General features: G+C 32.2%; 1 long non-coding RNA gene across 1 annotated transcript; it reads left to right on the forward strand.

Moving 5' to 3' along the window:
• Positions 1–7,526: 7,526 nt before the first annotated feature.
• LOC131851140 (uncharacterized) lies at positions 7,527–10,534 on the forward strand. Its single transcript, XR_009357862.1, has 3 exons — positions 7,527–7,724; positions 8,910–9,074; positions 9,791–10,534. It is a non-coding gene; the product is annotated as an uncharacterized LOC131851140 (long non-coding RNA).
• Positions 10,535–10,919: the final 385 nt, after the last annotated feature.

Consider the following 10,919-nt stretch of genomic DNA (forward strand, 5'->3'; position numbering starts at 1 on the left):
TTCTAATTAATTAATTACCTATTTAGGAAATGATAATTGGATAAAAATAAAATGTATTTACCTTCTGTAAACAATTTTCTATGTGTTTCCCTTTCTATACTGGCTGTTATCTCTCGGTCGTCCCACAAGCATGATTATCACCAACATTTTTGTATTGTCTATTGATATAATTCACACCAATTATTGCTTAATATATATCGTCGTTCCTATAGGTTGTTGATAATTATGACCGTGATATAAGTTGTATATTTTTATGATTAATATGAAATGGTGTACCCGATAGCTCTAAATGTAGGCGCTGGCGGAGCACTATTAAAAATAATAGGACGAGCATGGTGTTAGGTCAGTTTGCCTAATATGATGAATTTACTACGCATTCAGATTCTATGTTTCCAGGGGAGACTCTTGGAGGTCGACCTGACATGATACATTGCAATGGGTAGCCCCATAGTTCTTATTACTATCCTATAGAAATCCTTCCCTTCTTTCATATAAGCTTTCGTCTCCCCTATCAGAACATATATTTATTAGTGGTTACTGTACTTGTAGTTTCATATTACAATCATACGAAGTAATATTTGTGTCAAATATTTAATGTGATAACGGCTGGAGCAATCAATTTTGGAGGTTTGCATAAAATATTTTCCGTAACAGCATTAGGAAATGGATTTTTTGGCTCGGGAATGCGAAATATTTTCAGTGATATTATATGGTAGATTGTAAAGAACATAACCATACACTATTAGTATTGTTTATACGGATGAACAGTTTTATTATAGTATAAGCGTGTTTCTCTTTAATATATCTGTTCAAAATAGTAATATGTGTTTAAAACCAAACAGCTAAAAATTAAAAGATGTTTCTACAGTTTACTCTTATTAGGTTCAAAGAGAGTAAACTATTTATAGCAGATATTCTTGTCGAATAAACTAACATGAATTTTTTTTTTTAATTTAACCTACTGAATCCAATCCAATGAAAACTTTAATTTCAATCCAATCCAAAGTGCTTTTAAGTTTATATGAATAAGTATTATTTATGTTTCACTATAATATTCTTCATATCGAATGCATGAACACTGTCGGTAGACATTCAATAAGTCGATAATACATCAAATTCAATAGACCTAATTATACTTCTGTAATGGTTATCAAAGTTGCCACGCTCATTCCAAATTGATTTACTGTCCGCAATTGTAGCAGTAGAAATGCAACACAAAACAAACTCAGTACGAGTGTCCGGAGCGTGTGTTATTTATTTTCATGTTTGATGCTATTCTGTAACGAGGAAACGGACCAGATGTCACAACTCACATGTCATATCTTTATGCATTGACTTGTTAACTTATGACATAGTGATCTCTGATGTCTTAGGAAGTAATTTTGAATAGCTCTGTTTTCATTTTCTATTAATTTATAATATAATTGAATTATGTATATAAATCTTATATTTACCTATCTTATGAAAATTGTGCGTGCGGAAGTGTAAGAAATTTGGCACAGTCAATGTTTATTTTTTAGTTTTGTAGTTTAGTAGACAAGGCGTGCAAAGACTTAATATTTTTTTTAAGAATGCTAAAGAATAGATATACCTAATTAATTTAAAAATATACCCACTACTTTACGTTTGAAACACTCTTAAAAATTTAATTTATTATCGTATACTAGTGATTTTATAATTATGTAATACAATATTAACACTATTTCTTGCATATTCAATAGAAATAGAAAAATAATTTTTATTATTTGAATTTGAACAAATGTTAAGTTTTTTTATATAATTAATATTTAATTTTTAATATATTCAATATAATTTTTGCACATAAAATAGTACATATGTTTTTGATAACAATCATACTTAACAATTTCACTTTGTACTAATGTTGTACATAAATTCAGTAATTAACATGTTACGGAAATAGACGTTAGCGGTAAATTGGTAAGACAACCATTTCGTTCAAAACCACAAAGTTATGGCTAGTGTATCACTACGCCTTTATTCAACGGTATATTCCTGAGTAAATACGAAATAGTGGCAGGGGAGTTACACAGTGAAACCCACGCATTTGTAAACGTATTTTAGTTCACTTTATAGGCTTCACCTTGACGTTGTATGTTGCAATACATTTAGTAGATACTAGCATTTCCTGCTTATTTCCAGTGGATGCTGCTTTGTTATTAGTAACTTTAAATTACTAATAACAAACTTACAGCTTCCACTTAAAATTAGAATTCACATCTATGTGCAATGAATATAGTTCAATCTGTAAAAGTATCGTTATTTTTGTAAAAATTCTGAAAAAAATATTATTTCTTTAAAAATAATTTGAATACAATATATACTGTTGGGATGACCTACTAAATATTAAGGCTGCCTGTTATTATCTAGTAATTTATTAAGATTTCAATTAGGTCGACGGATGGTCTTTCTAGACTAAACTTCGTGCAGTATGATGCCTAGTTAAATCATTCGGTCCTCTATTTTACCTAATCCTTACCTTGACCTACTTTTGCTTGATTGTGATCCTTCAAAGATGAAAGTTAAGATCGTTGGGAAAGTGATTCGGCCAACAACTGGTGCAAGAATTTTATGCAAAATATATTTTGGTATGCCGAAGAAATTTTTAATGAGACGATTACGGAAAGTCTCATAAAGTGTTGGGGACAAGTTTTTGCCAGATACTGTTTCGGCGTTTCTTGTGTTAGTAGAGCCTGTTGACTAAAATCTAAAGAAATCATATAGACACAAAATGATGGAGATAACATCTGTTATACGTTCCTAACTAAATAGATTTACTGGATAATAAACAATCACTGATATTTATTATCATAACTAAGATATACTCGTTAGTACCATAATAGCATCAATTTACTAAGATTAAGCGTAGGTAGAGAGACTGTTGCAATAAATTGTAGAGATTCAACAAGAAACTATTGCTAAGCTATAGGGGCAATCTCGCAAAAAGTTGATTAGCACAAATGACTAATTACAGTCCCAACACTCATGTTATTACAGTGCGAGTACAATTTGAAGCAAATAAACGAGGGTGGAATATTGAATCGTTCGAAAATGAGTAACAGATCTGTGCCTCAAATGAGGCAGAGTCGTAAAATTTAATGCCGCACCCAAGTCAGATAGTGTTGATGGCGAAAGAAAGTACCAATAAAGGGAATTGATGATGCCGTGCCGTCATCCAGTAATGTAGCAGTGATGTCGATTCAGGAGTATAGTCGACCTTATATTGCGAATCCTTGAGTTCATCAATACGCTGTTATGTTGTTTGTATGTAACGAAATTGCGTTTCAGCATGATAATGTGATTTTAAATTTCGATTTATGATATAATTGTATGCGAAGCATTTTTATATTCAGGGAATTCAAAAGTCAATACAGATTTATGTAAGATTATGTAATATTGTTTTTAAGATAACTATAATGAAATTTTGGGTAGTTAAAGTTTTGTGAAAACAGCTAGGAAACACCCAACAGCACATTTAAACAAAAAATTGTTTAGCTTTTCGAAAAGTTTATCTTTTAATGAGGATTATTACCAAAATTATGCATGTAAGAGTTTGTTAACCCCGTTACATTAAGAGTTGTTTTATGAGCTTGAAATGATTAGGAAAATCTACTATTGAAATTTTTATCCATAAGAAGGTATTGGTGAAGGTTATTTGATCATTATTACTCTAACAGTATATCCTGGCTGATTTTATAATATATAGACTTTAGAATATATCTTTCAAACTGTGAAGATAGAGGAACTTCATAGTTTGAAAGATATATTCCCAAGTGAGACAGATTATATAATGTGCGCACAAAGTGTGAGATCGGCACGAATCACTTGTATTATATAAATGCAATGCAGGCCTGGTCCTTTTTTTTAATCAAATCAAAATATTTTTATTTATGTAGGTTAAAGAAATTTATAATAAGTCAAATCTAACGTAGTAGTAATTAACATGTTATTGTAATCGACACCAATTGTAGCCTGTGTGAATAACATGAATACAAGCGTAAGATGACGTTGTTGCAACTGTTTTCTAATCAATGCCTAAAACTGTGCAAGCCACCGGCATGCGCCTAGGCCTCAGCTTACTTGTGCCCATAATGAGGACCGGTCATTTGCATAGAAATTAACCAGCCGCCAACCATCTAACCAACATTTCACGTAAATAACTTGGTTGCTACCGACATGCGTCATTATCATTATCTCTTATATTATTCAATATTTCCACACAGCACCATCTAGTCCCACATCCAAAGAACTTGTTGGATGGGTACAAGGTAGAAATGGTAAATATGTCTTTTTCGAAATAACGTTTTATACAGAAGATACGTACGATACATCCAGACCAATACAAACAGACAAGAATGTTTGTATTAATTATGGTTTTGTTAAAAAATAAAAACTTAGGGACATCTACAACGATGATAACTTTGCTTTATACCGTATAAAGCAAAGTTTGCTTCTCGGCCAACTTCTAAACCAAAAGTTTTGATACAGTGTAAAAGTGTTACTTAGGTATTTACTTAATAAATATGTGGTTTGGTTGGGGTGTTGATAACAGCAGGAGTGATATTAATAAATGACGGTGTAAATAATATCAGAATTAAAATAATAATTAATGTAACAACTTTTTAAATCAGAAATTTGCAAGCGAATCTGACATTTAGACAATATATTTTTTAGTAAATGTATCTGGCTAGTTAATGCACGGAGGTTGGGTGCACAATGAGTGTATGTCCACTCACTGTGGTGGATTCGAAGAAATATAAGGAAAAACTGACAGACATATAGAGCAACTTAGTTTTACTGTTAGCGGTTAAATATTACATATTGTAATTCTGTGACTGGAGCAGGCATACCAACTACTAATTAAAAATCGGTAATAATTGTATTATAGGTGTATAATTCCCAAGGGGGCTGACAAAGACGTCAAAAGTGACATATAAAAGAAAGATGTATCAAAATAATATAGTATTTAATACAAGAACACAAGCTAAGCTGCCAGCAACAAATTCAATAATACGAAACATTTACATTCTTACATACGACCGAGACACAAGCGGAAACTACACTAATAAATAGCAATTGTACGATTTATTACAGTGAAAGCGTGACCCAAATTCGCTAATATTTTTATAATAGCTATGATTTCGATTTTCTTAGGGTTTTTACTTTCTATATATATTGTGTGTTCATATATCTTCTTAAACTTACTTACTTCATTAGTATTTACAGTTCAATGACATATTAATGATATGGACGAAGCAAACCGTGCTTTCTCAATTGTTTGAAAATGGTTTACTGCTAATAATATGCTATTAAATGCAATTAAAATAAAGAGTATTAAATTTAGGCTTCCCAATGTATTTCAAATGAGCGGTAGAATAAAAAAATATGACTTTTTAAAAGTTAATATATTTAGTTGTTTTGAATTAATATTATTCTTATTATTGAAATAAATACTGCCAGGTAAATCAAATATGGACAAAATATGGAGCAGGTGATTATTTATAATGGGGTGATGATTGCAAGCAAAGTACCGTATCTTCCCTATTTTTCCCATACAAAATGCCATTCCTAGCCTTCAATTTAAAAATATTTTAGAGCAGTAGAGTAAAATACAGAGAATGAACCAGATAATCATAATAAAATTAAAAATAAACTACTCTTGAAACCACTAGTTATGATGACGACTTAGGCCCTAATGCCGGCCACTGATGGTTTAGGGAGAGAACTCCAAGTAGTGCCCGTGACCTGTGACACGAGAGTAGGTTTAAAGGTCCCCTTTGGAATGCGTTAATACTCACCTTCACTAAGAAGAAGCTAGAATAAGCTCTTTATTTGTATCATTTAAATTAAATTTATAAATTAAAAAACAGTTATTGTGATATAACTATAATAGTTGGACATATGCTGTCGCGACACTTTTTGCAGCGCACGCGATGTTAGGTATTTTTTATATAATATTTTTACACCTTGGGTTCCTTAATTTTTTTGTAAATATAATATATGTTACTCAGGGATAGTGTAGCTTCCTAATGGTGAAAGAATTATTCAAATCGGTCCAGTAGTTTCGGAGCCATTCAATACAAACAGTCACACAAAAATACAAATCTTTCCTCTTTATAATATTAGTATAGACACAGATAACATAATATTACATAGTATAGATACAGATTCGTGCGGAGCATGTGAAAACCTAAAACGCGCTATCAGAATTTTAGCACTGATAAGTATATATATTAATTGATTGTTTACGTAGGAAGGAGTCCGTATCTACTCAGTAAAGCAGTCATTGGAAGTGGATCTGCTTTCAATAAAATCCGCTTCCCATCGCGAACCCGATATGTCCAGGGGAATTGGGCTCGCCATGCGCTTGGTGTACAAAGCATCTTCCCCCCTGGACTGGGTTGGTCCACCAGTTGGAATGGCTTTGTGACGTTGGATCTACTACTCGGAACAATGGGACTCGCAAGGACCTTGGATTCCGGGCAGATCCGACGGATTCACCTGCTGTTGAATAGCGCGGTGGGTGACAGTTGGATCTACTCGGAACGATGAGTCTGGCAAGAACCTGGATCCCGAGGCACCTCCATCGGGGTGAATGCGGTTACGGCCCTGAGCCTCGCTTAATGATTAGCGATAAGCCGCGGACGATGAAGACGACCGGACGGAGGAGAGTAAAGAGAAAGAAGTCTCTTCGACACCACTGTAGTAGATAACAATGACTCCTTTTTAGAATTAATTTGAAAAAAAAATAAGAAGTTTTCGAGTCCATCTTCATATATATAATAATACTATGCATGAAAATCAAAAGATCGTGATTTGAAATCTGGAAAATACTTGTGTTTATTTATATTTGACTACATTGCCCGGTAATAGAAACATTGATAATAGCAAAAATTCCCTGATGTTACACCTATGCAGCAAGTGTTATTTATTTAGTTATTTGGAGTTATGAATTCTCGTAAACCATCATATATGTTTTGTACACAACAGAATATTAACAGTTGACAATGATTCTCTGTTCTATTAGCGATTACAGTTGTAACGAAAGTTATCTATTTTTAATTCGACTATTTATTTTTTATGTGTATCTATTGTTATTCAGATGTATGTATGTACCTCTCAGGAGTTGTGTTTAATTAAGTATTTGATTCATATTAGTAAATGATCTGTCGATGAATTCTTAATCCTAATAGTATTACAAATTTAATTACTTCATTACAGGTTAGTTGAATGTGTAAAAAATCGAATAGTATTAATTAAATGGAACTATTTTCACCAAGAAGCAAAAAAAAGTTCACATGCAAGGTTGAATGATTGTTTTCATTATTAAACGGCGGCGGTGCAACCTGGACCTTTTTTCATAATCGTCCATTTAAAAAGTATGTGAACTATTTATTTATATTTTTTTATACTACCTAAGTGTCACAAAGTCGGCGCGTCATTATGTTTTCTGTTCTCGAACATAATTTACCATGAGGCTTTCTAAACTTAAAGATGAGTCACATTAAGAGCACAGTACAGATTTAGTAATATAATTATTTGTTGTAAACATATTTAAAATTTTAGGTGGTACTAAGCTTAATAAATTGGAGCTAACATTACTCGGTTACAAAAGGGAAATAGCCAACATGCATATATCACCGCCCACTCAAAGATGGTTCATAAATCAATACATCTGAATGGCTTCAATGCACAAAGCTATTAATGTTAGTACATACATCGATTGAAATATACCGCATAAACCACAAGCTATACATAATCATATCACAAAATTTAGAATACTGATAGTTTGCATTCTGAAATTGTTTGCATTCGTATCTTCTATGACTTGTTTCAGAGAAATATTCATATTTGTATACAAACATTAAGGTTCAAACTCAATACACGTTTCGATCCCCTTGTATGCAAAACAAATGGAATATTTATGCATTGCTGTAATTGGAAAATCATCAATCAAGAGATTGTTCATTTGATACAGTCTGATTTATTTGATACTTCACAAGTGCTGTTTTAACTGATTTGGATAGGGACATTTACTCGTACTTACGTTCGTGTAGACAGGACATTCGTCATGTACCGTATAAAATTATTATTAACTATTAAAATGAGTGGTAATTATATCTCAAGGTAAAATAGATACATCTCTATGAATTTCAAAATAAGTAATAGGATTCTTAACTTCCTATTTCTAATTCTAAAATTTATTCCTATTTATAAAATTAAAATATTTTGAAGAATAATATAATAGAGAGGAGTTTTGTTAAAATATCTATTTAGATTTACAGAAATACTCTCGATCAAAAAAAGAAATTATTTGCGTTACGTTAATGACACAGAGGGGGCGGGGTGGGGGACAAAGTGTGACATTTTGTGACAAGGTTTTCTTATAAATACTTAAGTATATACATATATACCTAACTATTATTATAGAAAATTTCAGCTATTAACAGAACTAGCTTATTATGTACACTTTAAAATATGTGACGTTCCAAGGTTAAGACATAAACATGGACAACGGAGACACGAATGAGACTTAAAAAAATATAAAATTCGTATTTTTATTGCTATATATATCGTTATCCTTAATTTGTCTATCCTTATAAATTAATATTTCAAACTACGCGCTAATTACAATGACATCGTTGTTTGTTGAGTAATTAGTAGTATTTTTTTTAAGTCCCAACAAATATTTTCACATAAGTTTTTTTACGGGCGGTTGCGGCGGTTCCACTTCGAGATGGCAATAATGCCATCTTATGAAGCAGATACTTAATTACTATAATCACTGTTAATAACGACAGGTGGTGGGTTGTAACAATGGCATATTGTCCATTCTTTGAAACAAATGTAATGACATATAGTCATAAAGATGTATTTTTTTATGTAATTAGAATGACAGAGTGGCTGACGGTCCACCTGATGGTAACTGGTAACTGACAGTTATACTAGTATACATATATGAATAGCACCATGGAGATCATGTTTTCATGTGACACCCGTGAGTACGTCTGATGCGGTGCAATTTCGGAAGATTATGATGCATGTCTACAAAACAGGTAAAATACATTTATTTTTAACAGTTTTAATAAACAAGTTGATGTTGAGTTAGCACACCAATGTAAATGTAATAATATGGTTTATATTACATTTGGTTTATAATAATAATAATCTCAGGACAATTCACAAAGCGCCATCTAGACCCTAGAAGCTAGCTAAATCTTGTGTTATGGATACTAGATAACTGATACGAATACATATTTTTTTTTTATAAATACATACATATAGAACACACCTAGACCGATACAAACAATCACACTCATGAATACAAAAGTTTGTGCCCTGCGTGGAATCGAACCCGCGACCATCGGAAGTAAGGTGGTGTGCTAAACTGCTAGACCATCGAGGTCGTTAGGACATATTATTTACAAAGTACTGGCACTAGCTATTGCATAAAGATTGTGCAACATACGAACACCCAAACAGAACCTACAGAGAAATAGGAATGCGGTCGATGCACTTAGCTAGGTACCTATATTTAAATCAACGGGCTCATTACACGTTCGATTACCGATCTAATTATATACACCTTTATTTCTGAAGCTGTGGATATACCTATATACGCGAATATTGGAATATCTTCAAGCCGGTTGATATGTCATTGTTATTTTTATAATAGATTTTCACATACATTTTTTATGTGTTATTTTTGACTGACTTATATTGCGACAAAGAATATGATTGAAGATATTTTGCTTTTTTCACATATACCAAGGAGCTTCGCTGCAGTCACACAATCGTATATTTGAATACATAAAAAAAGAGACGAGAGAAGATTTTGTTAGAAAAATGCAATAATGTAGTTTTTTAGTAAAATTTCATCGATTTGGATACGTGTTTACATTTAATTTCATCAGGGAAAGTTTAAAGGTCGGTTACAGACAAAGGCATTGAAATAGCAAGAAAAAAATGCATCTCTCTATTTTATTCTAAAAAGGAGTCAAGTTATCTACTACAGTGGCGTTGAAGGAATAGTTTCCCTCTCTTGACGGTTGCTTTAGGACGCTCCTTAGCAACTCGTCCATCCACCCGAGTCACAACCCAGGCGAATTGCAGGACTGCATACGAGTCCTCAGTAAGAGCAGGGGTGCTGCGACTGTGCGCGCTCTCCAGCTGCTACTTACTCAACGGATTTTCTCTAGTTCCGCTTCTAATACCTGAGTAGAGTCGGACTCCCAGATGCTTCATATCAGACCTTTGTATATATACATAACTACAATAAGACTTTGATAGCGCGATTCAGGTCTGCTCGATGATTATGATTTGGATTGGATATTGTTTTTGCAACTATCAATCAGCTGAAACGCGCGTTGATAAGATATTGTAATCATGAAATATGACTGATACCTAGACATACAATATGTATTCATATGTCGTTATTTTTCAACTTCATGAAGTGACGTAACTGACCTTGGTAATAACTGACATTAATTGTAATTAAAAATAAATATGAACAAAGCCTGTGTACCTACATGTTTAATTTAACGTTGTAACTTATAGTTTACTATACTGTACTTTACGATACATAAAATTTGTAAAATTCCTTACTTGTATAAATAAATATTATAACTATTGTATTCTAAATATCGTAGAATTAGCTACATAGAACAAATATTTTTTTGTTTATAGCACTGTATTTTATAAGAAGGTCCTAAATATAGCGTAGACAAAGTCATTGTAATATATTTTAAAAAACAAAGCAGAATTTAATGCACTTACTATGAAATATAATGCCTTACACCACTTTATTTATAACTAATAATAGTTTGAGAGGTAACAGGGAATTATAGATGGAATAAATTAATAGTGAGTGAACATAAATTTTGAAACACTTGCGAAATAAC

Source organism: Achroia grisella, unplaced genomic scaffold, assembly GCF_030625045.1.
Source record: "Achroia grisella isolate CSIRO2021 unplaced genomic scaffold, CSIRO_AGI_Agris_v1 utg780, whole genome shotgun sequence".
Classification (NCBI taxonomy): Eukaryota; Metazoa; Arthropoda; class Insecta; order Lepidoptera; family Pyralidae; genus Achroia; species Achroia grisella.